The 18300-nt window shown below is 42.5% G+C and overlaps 1 long non-coding RNA gene across 1 annotated transcript in view; it reads left to right on the forward strand.

Annotated features, from left to right (window-relative positions):
* The first annotated feature begins 1328 nt into the window (after positions 1–1328).
* Positions 1329–18300, forward strand: part of LOC138258753 (uncharacterized) — a 60907-nt gene continuing 43935 nt past the window's right edge. Inside the window, exons 1-2 of the long non-coding RNA XR_011198550.1 lie at positions 1329–1795; positions 5805–5889. This is a non-coding gene — a long non-coding RNA (uncharacterized lncRNA). The remainder of the gene's footprint in view (positions 1796–5804; positions 5890–18300) is intronic.

Consider the following 18300-nt stretch of genomic DNA (forward strand, 5'->3'; position numbering starts at 1 on the left):
TGATGTCACATATCAGGAAGCTATTTTGAGGGACGTTTTTAAGTACCTGAGGACAGGTTGGCCACCTCTTCACAATTCACCTTCTTCGTTGAGATCATTTGCTCTAATTGCATCTGAACTAGCTTGTGAAAATAATATATGCCTCAGAAATTTACATTTTGTCCCACCCACGACTTTGTGAGAACGTTTAATTCTCTTGGCTCATGAGGGACACCTGGGCATTACTGCTTGTAATATATTGAGGGAGAATTTCTAGTGGCCCTCCATGAATGATCAGGTTTCGTATTTTTTTAATCATTGTCCTCAATGTGTAGGTATCCAATATGCATTGGAGGACAATTGAGAAACCTCTTCATCCTGTTCCATTGATTAAAGGTGCCTGGCAAAAAAATGCTTTGGATTTTTCTGGTCCTTTTCAGTTGCTACCTTTCTGCAACAGATTTTTAATAGTCTTAGACAATTTTTCTAAATAGAAATGTTTTTCATTTGTGGAAATTACTTCCACACAAGTGGTGTTAAAATTTTGGAAGGTGTTTTTTTGTTTGGTGAGTATTCTGAATTAGATTGTTACCGACAATGGCACTCATTTTGTCTCTAATGAGATGAAAAACGTTTTATCCACACAACATCAAACATCTTCAAGTTGCTCTGTATAGTCCTTCGGCAAATGGCCATATGGAAAGAGATAATTGTTTTTTTGAAGGACAACATTCAAAGTGCCCTGGCTTTTAATTTAGATGTTAAACACTTTCTTAAGAATAAAATCAATGCTTATCATTCTCCACATTCTACCGCAGGTGTTACTACCTTTGAAATATTAAGATTGAGGAAATGAGGACCAGTTCGGTTCTTGATTGGTTGAGCAACTCAGTGAGCATTTCTTATTGTAAGAGTAGAAATACTGAGTTACCCATTTTTGTAGAAAGAATAAGAAATAAACTGGCTAACCAGAAAGAGTATTTTGACACCAAACATTCCACCAAAGATCGAGTTTTTGTTGAAGGAGGTTCCGTTCTTATTAAGAAACCAGGGAAAGTTTCCAAAGGATAATCAAAGTTTTCCAATCCTGCTGTTTTGGAGAGGGTTTCTAAGAACTCTATTTTACTGCAAGGAAAAGGTTGGTGGAATAAAAACAGGTTGGTTCCCATCACTGATTCACAAGCTAAAATACACTCACACACTCATTAATTCTGAAGCTTTGTTTTATGTTTCTAATGTTTTAGGATATGGTATTTCTTCTTCTATTGACAATCACTCTTTGGATTTGTATTTTTGTGCTGCTGACAAGCTTGATAATAAAATTGCCTTCCAGAGCGGTTGTTGAAAATTCCGTTGAAGCCTCCGATCTTAACAATGCTGCTTGTACATCCAGTGCTGTTATTGGGGATTCCAATGTATTATTTCATGTTAACAATCCTCCTATTACAGGAACTTGAATGTAACAAAACGATGATCACATTATCAATTAAACTATTGGATTACGATTTTAGCTAACATGCTTTTGTTAAGGAGGGGACATGGTGTAACATGCTAACATAATGTAGATTTACTTTCTAGTCTTATCTGTGTTTTCTTAGAATTTAGAACTCTGTAATGTGATGTATAGAATCCTGGTATTGGGTTGCCCACTGTAATAGCAGTTGGTGCTTGGTCTCTTTGTCATCAACAGCTTCCCCTTCCATGGATCGTTATCTACAATAAAACTTACCTTATCAACTTTGGATTGGCTTTCTTGTCTGCTGCTGATCGCTGCCTTTCCCCGAAAGTACACTTTACATCTGCCAAGAATCCCTTTGTGAGTTCCTTGCAGGTATTTTCTTCTGTAAACTTATGTTTATGGACACACATATATTTGTGAATTGGGCACATGGGCCCAGATGTGCGAAGCCAGTTTGCATTTCTTAATGGTCCAAATCGCTATTTTGAGCTATTAAGAAATTAAAAATGAGCTTTTTCTTATGTACAAAGCTCTTTAAGAAATCGCAAATTGGGATTTCCTATTTGCAGTTCCCATTCTGATGTACCGTGCATTTCCTAAATGCGACTTGGGCATTTAGGAGATACAATTACCATTGACTTGGAGTCGATGGTAAACAGATGCAATTTCAAAAAAGCACCCCAAAGTGCTTTTTTCTAATTGCAATAGAGAACACACATGCCCATTGGGCATGTGTGTGCTCTGCAGGTGCAACCCTATTTTTAGAGTGCACCAAGGGGGGCTTTTGCTTAACAAGTTATGCGCCTCATGTAGCCAACAAATTATGCGCCTCATGTAGCGCAAAGGTGTTTTCTTGCCTTCCAGTTCCATGTTACAGACCTTCTCTAGTTCCAAAGCTGCTTGTAAAAGTTTATAGAAATGACAATCGACTGCCGCTTTCAGAGTTTTACTAACCATCGCACATCACTCTGAGACAACAGGTTTGTGATACCTCTTGTCAACAAGGCAGCAGGAAGGAGGGCTTGCTTGGGGTTGCGTGGCTAATATTTACTGGCTTATTTATAGGGTTGTGCTAATAACTTGTTTTAAAGCAATTGGCACCAGAATGTTCGCTGTTTTATAATGCTGTAAATCAGTGTTTCCCAACCTGTGGTCCAGAGACGCCTGGGGTCCGCAAAGCCTCCTCAGGGGGTCTGCGACTGCTTAGAAAATTAAATAATATTAACAGATTAGGTCCCCAGTTTTCAGTAATGACTCAGCGGGGGGTCTCTGTATTTCAAAAAAGATTCAGTGAGGGTCCCCGGGCTCCAGTTATGATAAAGCAGGGGTCCACAGAAGTCAAAAGGATGGGAACCACTACTGTAAATAACAAGTGTTACTGTTCTCCCGTTTAATGGATCTCATCTACGTTGGAAGGATTGAGGGAATGGTCAGCTGTGCAGGATTGTAACATGTAAGTCACACGCAAGCTTTAACTGCAAGTGCTTACTGCAACTAACGGAGCATTCTTTCACATAAAGGATGACAGCTGTGCGGATCCTAGAGCAGTTTTGCAAAAACAAAATACAATTACCTAGTAACATCAATGTTTGTTTTTAAGTTTAATAACTATCCTAGAAAAGAGCAGGATCCAATTATGTTTTCATATTAATATTATATTGGAATATTAACTTGGTTTTAGATGCAGTTACCACTCACTGCACGTCTGCTGTTTCTAAAAGCTGGAACATCACTGCTACCCAACTGAATCGAGACAGCATCAAGGTCACTGAGACATGCAATTATAAAAATAATCAAAATATATGATTAGGTTAGAACATACCCATGTGGCTAAAATGGTGAAATACAGGCTCAAGTTGAGGGAATGTTCACACGCTTGTGGTGGCAAGGAGATAGGCATTGCGCTTGTAGTAGGTGAGAATGGTGCACAGGGTAGACTGTGACTGGGCAGTTGTTTTGGTTGGCTATGGAATATCGTTTCAGTCAGTGTAGCGGAGCATCGTGCTGTAGGTAGTGTAGGGTGGGCGAGGTATGAGTTGGGTGACTAGCGGTTAGTGGGGTGTAGTAACATTACTGCTAGTAGTGTATCATGGTGAAGCGGTATGTGTGAGAAGGGAGTAGAGGTGGTTTGAGTGCAGCCTCTAGGGTTGATAGTAGCACAGTGAGGGTGAGTGGTAGTGGTTCATAGTGGTATGACAGTACTTAAAGAGACGCATATGGAGAGGACATGTAACTTCCTGAATGAGGTGACTCTTCCAGAAACTACCAGAGACTCCAAGGGGGAAGTGAGTATGAGATGAGGAGGCCAAGCAGATAGACATGGAGCCATTCACTCTTAGGCCCTCATTACAAGTTCGGTAGAATAGGGTTGAGTGTTTTGTAACAACAACAAAATAATTATTTGTAACACATTGAATTCGACATGTTTTGCCCTTTTCCGTGTCTATTTCTCCTACGCAGGTTTGATCTGCCAGAATTAAAAAGGGGAAAACCATGAGGGTGTGATCATTTTGACACAGCTGGTAATTATGCTTCCTGGGAAAACTGGGCAAACTTACGTTTGCCCAGTGATCTGAATTTAGCTGTTGCCTTGTAATGAGCGTCTTACAGTGTGGACCTAGCCTTGGTACTGTTTAAATGAGTGACTGTGTGAGTGGGTGAGAAATCTATCAGTGCGAATATTCACCAAATGGGATTGTGGTTGGCAAAAAGGACCAAGGGTCAACAAATCAAAGAAAGTTTCCTAACCAAAGAGATGGATGTTATATCCTGGTTTAAGGTGTAATTTGCTTTGTATTATTACATTTTTCATTTAGCATTTCTTCTGGGTGCTATTTATTACTATTGTTAGTATGTTGTGTGCTCCATTTTGTGTGCAGCCACTGCGTTCTGATTCCACTATTGATGGTAAGTTCACTCTGTTGCTCTTAACACTGGCATTTTCCTAGCAAACGAACATTGCTGCATTTTTACTCCGTTGCACTCATATGGTGCTTCAATGGATATGTGAGTCCAGATGAAACATAGTGGCGATGAGCTGATTTCTGTGCCCAGTTGCTTTCCAGAGAAGGAGCCCAGCACAGAGCAGCACAGAGCAGAACTGGGTATGTATTTTGAGATGGCTAACTTCTGCCTGGTTTGTCTGAGGTCAGTATTAGAAACGGTGCTGACCGCAAACCTCTTGGCAAAGGAGCCATTGCAAGCATACTGTAGACTCAATAGCATTGCACAAAGTGCCTTGAGGCCTGTTAGTGACTCCATAACTAATATCACAGGACAGCCATCAGCCACGGCCTTCTGGTTGCAGAACTAGAGTCCAGCTTACAAAGTAACGTGACATACATGGACATCCCAGATTCCATGGAAGTAACTTCAAAGTGTATGGTGCGCAACTATTTTGAGTTTCATCGAAGGCTCAGTAGCTGTGTTAGTTGCCTCTACGCTGCAGTGCACACTGATGTTAATGGCAGCCGCACTTCCTTTATCTTTACCTTCTCCTTATTCATTAAAAAGGATGATAAGTGCAGTCTCCCTCAGATATTGCTCCCCTGCCTTTCAGATTTACTAAGAGGAAGGTGAAAAGACACCAAGTACAGCACCAAGAAAGTTGTGCAAATGGCAAAGGCACCGTACATGTATTTCAGAGAGGAAAGGTTTAACAAGTTACAGAAAAAATCCTCTCCAAATATATAAATAGAAACAAACATAATGCTAACACAATATTTCTAACAACAACACAGAAGAGAAGAAAAGCTAAAATTATCACACAAGAACTCAAATTAGGACATGGATAGCAGAAACAAGGGAATGGGGCACAGTGGGAATAGAACGTGACGAAATCCCCAAACACTGAGATGCACAGAGGATCAGACTTTGAGCCTTTACATAGGAAACCAGTGCTGACACCTCTTCCAGTGATTCAGGAAACAGAATTTCGCCATTTTGTATTTGCAAGACACATAGAATAATATTATACTTCCTGTTATTGAGAATAATGTTGTTTTGTCCTCCGACCAGTAGACGTTGTGTACCTTCTAGACGTTGTGTACCATTTTTCAAGTGTTCAAAGAAGTGTGGCCTCAAGAATTAGGAGAGTCTGCTGCTGGTAAGTATGCCTCTTTTTCTCAAAGTCTTCTGCTTCTAAACAGTGGGCCTGATTCACAAATGTAAACTTACACATATAGGCCTATCCTATCTTTTTATGTACAGATTTCTCCCTGAATGCAAAGCCTCAGCACTCCTAACTGTTTAAAAAATGTTTAGTTTTGTGAATACTGAAAAAGCATAAGTGTACACAAAAGACAAATAGAATAATATTGTACTTCCTTTTATTGGGAATAATGTTGTTTTGTCTTTCAACCACTAGACATTGTGTACCTTCTAGACGTTGTGTACCATTTTTCAAGTGTTCAAAGAAGCGTGGCCTTAAGAATTAGGAGAGTCTGCTGCTGGTAAGTATGTCTATTTTTCTCAAAGTTTTCTGCTGCTAAACAGTGGGCCTGATTCACAAAGGTAAACTTACACTTATAGGCAATGCTTAATCTGTAAATAAAAAGGTGCCGGTGCTCCTCTCAAACATGCGACAGCTGCAATTAAATGTGTGAACACGGAATACTGAGGCAGCTTAATCCCGAAGCCATCTCGGACCTCTTCTATCCATTTAAAGCCGCTCCCTGACCCTTCAGCTCACACCTGCAGCTTTCTGCTTTCTCTCATTGTGATGCTTTTTCGTTTTTCTCTTCCTCCGTCTTTCACAAACCTGTCTTTTGCTCACAGTAAATGCTTGAGGCAGAAGACTAAGCGCCAGCCCTCAAAAATAAGTGCCAGTGCTCAGCACCGGAAACAACAAGCACAAATTAAGCACTGTTTATAGGCCTATTCTATCTTTTTTATGTGCGGATTTCTCCCCGACTGCGATGCCTCAGCACTCCTAAATTTACTTTGAAAATGTTGTTTTGTGAATACTGAAAAAGCATAAACTTACCCAAATGTGTAAGTTTACCATTGCAACTTAGCCCTCACAATTGCGACTTAGGCCCCTAGTTTTTAGGAGACATGAAGGGTCCATTGATCCTACTGTTCAAAGCAACTGTGGGAGGTCTTGAAGAATCACGGCTTCAGTCCTCCTTTGACGAAGTCCACAAAGACTTGCAATTTCTCTTCTGCGAAGCATAACAGGGAACCATGACTTCATATGTGAGTATTTGGATGAATACAAAAAAATGCTTTGTGACTCAAAGGTAACATTTTGTATGGTTCCCTAAATTATGGGTGTGCACACTAGCTGCCCCCAGATCTGGAAAACACTTGATATTAGTTGAGCATTCTCATCATTAGGTATGGTATGTATAGAACGTTACTGTTATTAGACTTAGAGACACGTTGTATGTTTGATCAAAAATATTAAGAGCACAACAGAGTATTCATCTACCTACCCTACTTTTCCTTATCCTGGGAAACCATAAACAAATGGAAAACATGGCTGTACTCATTTGAAAATTATCTGGTGTCTATAGACCGGAAGATATATGCAGCAAAAAGGAAGAAAGTGCTTCTGTTCAACTGCTTATGTGCTGCGGAACAGGATGTTTTTTTTTTACAGTTTCCCAGAAATAATACCAGACTACCAGAAAGATGTGACTAGGTTAAAATGCACTAGGATGAGGAGCCTAGAGTGGATTCTTTTCAAGGAGCTAAGGGAGTCACAAAACAATGGAGAATTGTGTTGCAACACTGTGTATTGTAGCCTCATCATGTGTATCAGTTTAAAGAGTTCGTTGATATGTATTTATGGGATCAAATAATAATTCTGATGTTTCTCAAAGAAAATTAAGGAACATCTATTGTGTTGTTGTAATTTATGTTTCGAAGAGACTATTTCCATTACTAAAACATTGAGAGATCTGTCACATCTGCTAAGCTTCTTAACTTGGCTGATCAGTAGTACTGTTAAATTATAAGATAAAAAGAAGCATAAACATGTTGCAAGGAAAAACATTAGTGCATGTTACAAATATGATTCAAAAACATGTGTCGGTAACTTTACAGGTTGCTCAGAATCAGGTAGACAATTTAATAAGTGCATGGAAATTGGGCACTTTCTGAGTGGCTACATGAAGCTTTCAAATTCCTAAATAAAAACAAAACAGGACAAAAGAAAATAAGAACCTTGGAGAAATACAGAACTAAAAAAAGAAAACACAACAAATCAGAAGGCTGCAACGAACCTGGCTCAAAACAAACAGCATTCAATTAAAACTTCACCTACGCAAACTTAGCAAAATATACAAATCATCAATCAAAAATGCTAAATCAAGGAAGTACTCAGACAGAATTCAAAATACTGTATATGCAAACAAATAATTTTACAAAATTCTCAATGAATTACAATAACCTAAATGCATGGAAGGAACTCATCCCATTACTCAAGAATTCACAGATAAACTGTCAAATCATTACACAACAAAGGCAGACACACTGGACTCCTATTTAAAACAAAGGAAAACCACCAGCACCAACGTGTTTCCAAAAATCACCTCTAAGAGTAGGCCACCCCAGCCTCTGCACTCCTTCAAACAAATATCCCAAAGTGAATTTATGGATCTGCTCAAAGCAATTAGGCCTTCCGGCTGCTCTTCTGACCCTTGTCCACCACACATCTTCAAGAAAATTATTTTATCTACCTCTGCTGCCACACCAGTAAGAAGAATCATCAATAATTCTTTAACTACAGAAATCTTTCCTGAATACCTTAAAAAGGCACACATATGCCCATTATTAAAGAAAACAAACCTGGACCCGCATGACCCTAACAACTACAGACCAATTACATATGGACCTTTCCTGGGCAAACTGATAGAAAGAGCAGCATTCACCCAGATGTCACAATTCATTGAAGATAACTCCATACTTTCAGACTACCTACCTGGATTTCACCTAGGAAGAGGCACTGAATCTGCCCTCATCGCCATCTTTGATGATCTTAAAAACACAATAGACCGCAATGGAGTTGTTGCACTACTTGTCTTGGACCTTTCAGGTACCTTTAATACAGTTGATCATGGCACCCTAATACAAGACTCTACGAAGCCGGCATAGAGGGGACTGCTCTTGACTGGATCACATCCTACCTTCTAAACAGAATAAATGCCATTCTTTCTCCCCGTTTCTCATCCAAATCCTACTTCACAAATCCCTAAAGGCTCAATCATCTCACTCAAGCTTTTCAACATCTACATGAAGTCATTACCGGCAATGACCAATTAATTTCAATTCACATACTTCAACTATGCAAATGACACACAAATACTTCTTAAACTAGAATGCCCCAAAGACATTGGAAACTCAAAAATCTTCAGTTGCCTCAGAGCCATTGATCGGTATATGACATGGAGCAATCTCAAACGGAATGCTTCCAAAATCGAAATACTCACCTGTGGCGATTGGAAAAATTATGACCTGCTCTATGCCTGGCCTGGCGATCTGGAACCACCTCCTAAAGTATCTAATTAAGTTAGAAACCTTGGAATTACCATGGACTTCTAATTAACAATGAATGACCAAGTGGATAAATTAGCAAGATCAAACTTCATCACCATGACAACTCTGCAACACATCTTCGCCCATCTTGGATTTCCACACAAGGTCCAGGCTACTATCTGTAGTGTCTAAAATGGATTACACCAATGGCCTGTACCATAGATTATCTCTATCTACAATGAAAAAACTACAACACATTCAGAACTCGGCTGCCACATTACTCCTACATGTAAAGCCACAGCCCACATCTCCCATGCCTTGAGGGCACTACATGGGTTACCGGTTTCCTGAAGATCCACCTTCAAGCGGCTTTGTGTAATCCACAAAGCAATACAAGGAACAGGACCTCTTTTCATCAGGAATAAAATCACCAAATACATCAAACAAAGAAACCTTCACTCAAGATTGGCACCTTGCCTCAAAACCCCACCATACAAGAAAAAAGATAATAGGTCGTACGTCTTTCTCTCTTCAAGCGGCCAAACTATGGAATTCATTACCCCCAATTATAAGATCTACAGATAACTATTTTATCTTCAGAAAACTACTCAAGAGTTGGCTCTTTCCTACACAACCCTCATACTCAAACAGCAATGGGCTGCATATCTCTGTGTATGTAAACATGTATAATTTGATTATATGTATATATATATAGATTTGTGTATTCTTTTGTACAAATATTTATTAACTATTTTATCTTAAAATAAATACAAACTCTTTCAGCCTGTTTAACAAATTTATAGATTGCTTATGGTTAAATGTATATATGTACGTATGTTTGTATATGTATGTTTATTTATTTATATATATAATAATAGATGTGTGTATATATATATATATATATATATATATATATACATTAGTCTATGCTTAACATTTTCATTGCATTTTTTCTATATAGGTTGTATGATTAGATGCTTATTAGTCTCTGTTTTTATTTTATCTATCACAATAGGTAAATATTATCTTAACTATTAACCTGCAAGCATTTCACCTTTGAAATATTTAAAAAAGCTAAAATTATGTTAGGTAACTACTTAAATGAATTAACTTCAAATACTGCAATACTCAAAAGTCTGTGATTATATGTTACAACTTTAAATCTCTATATATTATATTCCTTACACATATATTCCCATACTATGTAATAATGTATCTGTATATTTATGACTTTAGTCCTACTGTACAAGAGAAAAAAAAATCTGTCTTGACAGCTTTACTCTGTTTCACCATCAGCCTGTACCTCTATTTTACTACCATGATCTCCAAAGTAACCCTTCCCAGACTCTTCCCTCCTTTACCTCTCCTGGCTGACCCCAAACCTCAGTTTACTATTATGATCTACCAAACAACCCTACTAAATTCTCCCTCATGTATCTCTCCTTTGACTCATCCCAAACCTCATTTTACTACTCTGAGCTCCCTAATCTTTTTCTACAGATTCTTCCCTCCTCCATCTCTCCTTTACTCATCCCAAACCTCATCTTACTACTATGATCTCCCAATTAACACACCCGGCACGGAAATCGACAGCTACACACACACACGCTAACAAATGCCCTTATCAACACACATCTACAGACACACACACAAACTACACAAACACACGCTAAATCGAAACACCACGGCCAACAGACCTGTGCAATACACACAACACACTGCACACGCACATCACTGCCACTGTCAAACACATCCATACACAACACTCCACAATCACACAGTGACAACAACACCACAAACACACAATTGCATTGTCAGAAAGGCACATCAAACAACTCCACCTGACAACACATAGTAGCAGCAATACTTAGCAACAACACACAATCAAATAAATAGTACAGACATCCAAACAGGGCCTCAGGTGACACGTCATGTCCAACCAGCATACAAAGGACATCACTGATGCATCACTATACACACGGACGCACACACACTACCAAAACAGGCCTTACACCACCACAACAACATATCACAACAAGCACATGGCATAAGTCATCTACCCAACGCATGCAGCAACAGATACATCCAATACACATACGACACAGACACCAATGTATACAGATACAACACCACCATGTTGAAGGAAATCCAGGACAATTTTTTAACCTTGACACCAACATTTCAGTGGGGCAGATGTATTGAAAATATAAATACATTTAAAAAACTATATACAACTGAGGCCTACTGGCCAGTCCAATTCTCACAAGTGCCCCAGGCACATTGGGCACAGTCACATGACCCAACTTGACTCCTGACTGCAAATTGGCCTCTACATGGCAGGGTCATCAATGGGGCAGGCAGGCACCTCAGGGGTGAGGAGGGGTGGTGGTGGTAGGGACTTGGGCTTGGAAGCGGGGTCCTTGGGTTTAGGTTTTGGAGGGGGGGTTTGCCTTCGATTTTGATTGTAGGGGAGGAGGTTTGGATCTTGGGGTAGGAGTAGGGACCTTAGGCTTTGGAGGGGGTGTTTTTTTTTGCAGGGGGAGGGGCATGGGCACTACTGGGGGGTAACGGGAGGACCGGGAGGCGGAAGGGCTTGGTTGAGGCAGGGAGACATGGCACTTAGGGGCATCACAGAGTGGGACAGAAGCAGTTTTTTAGGTGCACAGGGGCGGTAATGGGTAAAAGATTTAGGAGTGGAGATAGAGGGAGCGGTTGTAGGAGGAGTTGGTGTGCTGGACATTGATGCAGGTGTGTGCAATGTGTGCTTGTGTGTGGTGGGTGTATGTTGAGAGGGTGAGTGAGGGTGTATATGTTTTTTGGGAGGAGGGGGAAGAGATGAAGGGAGGTGGGATACAAGATGTGTGAGTGTATGTTGGGGTGATGTCTGTAAGTAGGGTGGATGGGCTGCATGTGGTAGTTAAGGTTGTCATGCTGAGTGCAGATGTGGTGTGTGAGGTGGATGTCTGTGGGCCTGCTCTTGTGGTGTCTGTGGGTATGACATGACTGGTGGCAGGATCAGGGAGTGTTGGTGTAGTAATAGCAGGTGTGAGTGGTAATGTGACTGTGAGGGAGGAGGTGGTAGGGAGACCGTGTAGGGAGTGTCTGTTGTTGTGTCTGTAGGTGTGTGTTGACTGCATGCTTGTGGTGTGTCTTATGGTGCCTGTGTTTGTCTTTGCACACCATGTCTGTTGTAGTGTGTGAATGCTGGTCTGAATGCGTGCTCTGGATGTGTGAGGGGAGAGGGGTGTAGGAGTGGGCACAGGTAGCCAGAAGTGGGATGGAGGATAAAGGGACACTGACTGCCGTCAAAGAGGAGGCCAGTGCCTGAAACGATCTCTGCAGGCCAGCCAAGGCACTGTGAATGCCTTCCAAGTACACATTACTTTGTTGCATCTGGAATGCCAGTCCCTGGATGGCATTCACGATGGTTGACTGCCCCACAGAGATGGACTTCAGGAGGTCAATAGCCTTCTCATTGAGGGCAGCAAGGCTGACTGGGGCAAGGGCAGAGGTGTCTGCGGCGGAGACGCCCATCCTCCTGGGTGAGCAGGCCCAGGTAACTGGGTGGGGAGCTAAAGGGAGCTCAGTGCTGGCAAGGGGAGTGGTGGACAAGGATGGTGCTGGGATGGACCCAGATGGGTCTGACACTGACAGGGAGCTTCCACCGGAGGAGGAATCCGAAGATGATGTAGCTGTACCGGTCTCCTCTGTCGTGCTCCCCTCAATTTCCATCCCACTGGTCCCTTTGGCGTCGGTGGACTCCTCCTCCCGTGGGCTGCAGCTTCCCCACTCGTCGGTGCCCCTTCTCCTTTGCCTGATGATGCTGATGCACACGAGAATAGAAGAGGACAGGGAGAGAGGGTGGGAGACAAAAAAGGGAGGAAAGGGTCAATACCTACCCATCTAGTACACATACCTACAAGTACTCTACTCCTCTTCTGGTGTGGCAAGAATGGCCATGATACATTGTCCCCAAATTTGGTCAGGTAGACATAACTTAATAGTCAAGCTGTTACCTCCTAATTTCCACCAAACCACTAGTTTGGACATGCTGCAGTCTGTCATCAGTCGTTCTACAATGGTAATAATTACCAACCACCTACATATACTTACCAATCTGACACTTTAAAAAAAATATATCCTGGATAAGTACATTGCACACAAAATATAGGACAGGTGGGTAAAGGACTCATAATGTGCAGAAGTCCATTGACAATGCAACAATTTCATGATCGAAGTTTCCTACTTACAGTACATATTACCCAATATCAGCCCTGACAAGATGACATTGGCTATCTGAAGCAGACCCAGGGATAGAGAATAGAGGTGTAAGAATCACTCGACATAGGAGTGTGTCTAAAGGTAACTGGACAAGGAGGCATGGCACCAACTTATTACTGTCTGCATGGTGTTGAAAAGCTAACTTACACCACTTCTAAGCAGTGGAAGTAATAGCCAGAGACTATAATCTGATTTTATGTATACACACCTCATTAATACCAAAATAATCTAACTGACACAATAGAAGCCCATACAACTGAGATTAAACAGCTGTACTCACCCCCTTGTGGCTGCTGTGCTGCCCTCAAGCACCCATCTATCTTGGGGCAAGCCACTGCCAATATGCGGGCCATTAGGGGGTCACGGTCCGACGGGCACCTCTCACCCATTGGGAGGACGTCCCCAGCTGGGCCTCTGTGGTCTTCCGGGCCCAGCATCTCAGGTCCTCCTACCGCTTTCTGCAGTGGGTGCTCCGCAGGCTATGGACTTCTAGGGTCCGCACTTGTTTGGTGATGGCTTTCCATATCTCCTTTTTCTGATGAGCGCTGACCTGCATGGGAGACACAGACAAGAGGAGATAATCATGTTGAGTTACAGTACATCTACAGCAGTGGCCTACACACTGCGTGGCCAGCACATGCTCATACAGAGTCCACATTACGCCATTATCAATCATGCAACACAACCCGAGCAGTCGATCATGCCATGTCAGTATTCCCACACTTTCGCCGTCAAACACCACCCTAGCTTATAAGTATTCCACATTGTACTGACCTGTTTATCTGGAGCCCCACACAACTGTCTATACAGGCATAGGACCCTTTCCACCACTTTGTCCAATTCCTCCTGGGTGAAGGCTGGAGCCCTATCTCCTACAGGACGTGCCATTGTGGTTTCCAGATACAGCAGCTCATGCAGTGGAGGTCTTGCTTGCTCGAATGTCAGGAGTCAAGTGAGCTGGGCTATAAAAATAGCGGTCATGGCTGTCGCGGTAATGACCGTCACCGTAGTGGTGATCATTATTGACCCCAGTTTCCCATAGACATCAATGTTAACCAATGAGGAGTTGCATGGCGGTTCCGACCCCCTACCGCCATGACGACTTACGCCAGCGGAATGAGTTCACTTCCATCTGTCCTCTGCATGCAGGACAGGTGGCTGCCATTTTACATATTTTTATGATTTCTATGTCATCCTAGTGCATCATAGCTTGATGTTAATCAGTAGTTGCCTAATGTACAAGGTCAACTCATGTGAGCTCACTAGTGAAGTTAGAGTCACCTGCCAATATGTATGATGTATCATCTTTTCAAAGTGTGGAAGTTTGATATCTGTATCCGACTTATGGACGATATTACTATTTCTGACTTCCATCTCTGTACAGACCCCCTGTGACAAGTATAGCAATGGTATTTATAGGCATGATGTTGCAGTTGTGTAGTGTGTGAATAACTGTTTCCCTGTGTCAGCTATCAAATACCTTATATGACTTGTCCTGTTTGCTACCTCTATGGTGTACTTGTTGTAACAACAGTGTCAGAGGTGTAATGAATTTTGTTATATCCTATGTCTAGATACCGTCCAGTGGGGAGAATAAGAAATGCACCGGTCTACCGGCCCCTAGTAGACCTTGCTACCATGTAAGAAAGACACATTATTCAGACGTATCGTCTGAACCATCAGGCCATCAGGGAACTGTGTACCCAGTTGGAGCCGGATCTCCTGTCAGCCATACGTAATCCATATGCCAGCCCTCCAACAGTACAGGCATTATCAGTGTGCCACTTATTAGCCTCTGGCTCTTTTCAGGTGACAGTGGGCTTGGCAGCAGGTATGTTGCAGCCCATGTTTAGATTTGTGTTGGAAGATGTACTGTCTGCTTTGCTGAAGCTCATGGACAGTTACATAAGGTTCCCACAACATGTTTACTTACCCACTGTGAAGGCTGACTGCTATGTTGTAGCACATATCCCTCATGTGATAGGGGCTTAGAAGGCACCCACGTTGCTTTGATCCCTCCCAGGATCAATGAACAAGTATTTAGGATCCGGAAAAATTATTATTCTATAAATGTGAAGGTGGTGTGTCTCACTGATCAGTACATATCCCAAGTGACGGCCAAGTTCCCTGGATCTGTGCATGACTCCTACATTCTGAGGAACAGCAACATCCCACACATGATATCACAAATACAGAGCGGGCAGGCTTGGATCATTGGTGAAGCCATTCTTTTGTTGTTCCACAGTTAGCTATTTATTCTTCATTGATTACCTTATGCCATTCCTGGATTGTAATGTGTGCAAATGTCTTCTACACAGGTGACTCTGGTTGTCCTAACCTATCATTGCTGCTGGCACCAATGAGATATCCCAGGTCAGAAGGCGAAAATCGCTATAATATGGCCCACGGCAGGACAAGATGGGTGATTAAACTCACATTTGGCTTACTGAAAGCAAGATTCTGATGTCTGCACATCTTTGGAGGTTCCCTGCTCTACTGTCCGCAAAAGGTCTGCTAGATAGTTGTTGCCTGTTGTATGCTACACAATTTGGCCCTGAGAAGACATGTTCCTTTAATGGTGGAGGAGGAGGTGGCTGCTGTACCGGTGGCAGATAAAGGTGCAAATGACAGTGATGAAGATCATGATGATGAGGATGTGCACCCAAGAACTCAGCTAATCCTCCAATATTTCCAATGACAGTCAGATATGAATGCAAATACTGTTATCTGAAACTGTTCTGATCTGCAGTGTCGCTGATGAGATGTCACTTACTGGTATTCTGGCTACTATGCAGATAGTGATTGACTTATTTGTACACAATGAGAAAATGAGGGCTATCATGTATACTTTCAGCACAAGTGTCACAGTACAAATTGTCTTACTAACATGTTTATGCTAAGTGTTGCACTACCTTGTGTGACAAGTTTTAATGGAAACAGTTTAAAGTCTTTTCACTTGGATTTACCATTTGGGGTTATTGACACAAACATATCCTCAGTTGTAAGGCCCTCCCTGACAGAACTCCCAGCCCAGGATGTTAAGAAGCAGTCATTGAAATTGTAACTTTGGATCCTGTTTGGATGTGTCAGCTGTGAGGTACTGACATATGGCGTAGAGTGGGAGATGTCATGTACTGCAGGGAATGTTCCATTTGTCTACACTGAGTAACTCAAATCCCATTTTGTAAGTTTGTAAGAGTACAGCATGTTTAGTGGGCACCTAAATTGGGATCCTAATTGTCTTGCACTATTTACAAGTAATGTTGTTGTATTAACTCAGTTTCCTGCCTCATCTGCTCGCTGCCTTTGGAGAAGAAATCAGTATTAAGAAGGACCTATTTTTTTAGCACTTTCCTCCATCTTCCATCCCCTTCCATGACACACCTGCGTCTGACATTTTTTTATATTTTGATTTTGGAGTACAAACATTGGTATATCACTCAATAAGTACATTTAAACAATATATGTGCTCAATAATGTTTATTCTGACAATATAGTTGAAAGTGGAGAAACGTGGGGTCATGGTGTTTGGAATCATCAGAGTAATATGCACAGCTGTGGGTAGTACAGGTCCAGTATCCAGGGGCCAATGGAAAATGGGGCAATGACAGTGGTGAGTCCATAAGGTGTCTCAATGGCACACAAGAGAGACAGCCCAAGAGAGGGTCACTTCCTGTCAGTGAAATTGGTCTTGCCTTCATTTCCTGCAGGATGTCTGGCTTGACGATCATGTTTGCGGGGGTTCCTCAGCTACAGAGGAAGGGGTGCTAGTGGCCTGTGGATCCTCTAGCAGGGCCTCCATTCCACTAGTTGTAGTAGATGTTGAGGACTGTGTTGGAATCTAGCTAGTGGAAGGGGCCTGCTGGTGGTTGGAGGACTCACGCAGGATGGTGGGTAGTTCCTTCAGTACCCCTGCAATGGAGACCATGATGGCACTGAGTGCTTGCCACTGCTGCATGGCTTCCTGGCAGTGTTCCCTCTGCAGCCTCTGGTTCTCCTGCAACGTAGCAAGTATCTGGCCCATCCTGTCCTGGGATTGCTGTATGCTCCCAGGACATGGGAGATGGTCTCCTGGCCAGTCGCTTTCCTGGGTGGCCCCATACCTTGGCCCACAGGTGCCATCCCACTGGCCTTAGCCCCCTGTGCCTGTGTCCCTGGCACAGTGTGCCCCACTCCCAGTGACACTAGGACCTTCATTGTCTTGGGTTTTAGGAGAAGACTCATGTCCCTGTATTGTTGGGCACACTCCTGATTGAGCTGTCCTTGGGATACCTGTTTGGGAACGTGGAGTTGGCTGAGATGTTCTGGCCACAGGTGTTGGGTCCTCTGCAGTGAGCTGGGTGAAACTGGTTGTGCGTGATTGATCAGATGTTCCAGATGGGCCAGGTTTGTTATCCGGATCCAGACATCCTGAGTTGTACTCATTACTGGGGCCTTCTTCCTGTGGAGGACTGGCAATTTCAGTAATGTGATGCTTGGTGACAGTGGCTGTTGTACCTGGGGATGGACCAAACTGTTGTTGGTATCAGGTTTATATGATTGTAGTCTGATGACATGGTGCATGTTGCTGTTTAGGTGCTTCCCAGGGATGACAATGACAGTTGCTACAGTCCAATTTTACATTGCTGGAGTATTTTTTTCACATTGGTTTCAGCTTAGATGTGGGATAGTGTCTTTGCCATGTCATGGGTTGGAATTGACACCTCACGATTATGTATATGCCTTGCTCATACATGCAGGTGTTCCAATGTTGAATATGAATATTTTAGAATACTTAAGTACGTAGTGATGCATTGTGGGAGTAGCCGTCCATCCAGTTGAGCTTGCTTTCCTTTAACTTGGGGGGGATTTGGTGGGGATGGTGTTAGTGGGGTGGTGTGGACATGCAGGGGAAGGGTTTAAGCTGATTAGGGGGTTGAGGATCAGTGTAGGATGGGCTGATGTGGGCAGTGATAGGGGATAGGGTTGAATGCAGTAAGAGTGTACAACGTGCCTGGGGAGTTTACATGACTTACCAGTCTCCAGTCCTCTGGGTATTCCAGTCAGGCCCTCTGGATGCAGGACAGCCAAGACCTTCTCCTCCATGTTGTGAACTCCGGGTG

The sequence above is a fragment of the Pleurodeles waltl genome, chromosome 9 (assembly GCF_031143425.1).
Source record: "Pleurodeles waltl isolate 20211129_DDA chromosome 9, aPleWal1.hap1.20221129, whole genome shotgun sequence".
NCBI classification, from domain to species: domain Eukaryota; kingdom Metazoa; phylum Chordata; class Amphibia; order Caudata; family Salamandridae; genus Pleurodeles; species Pleurodeles waltl.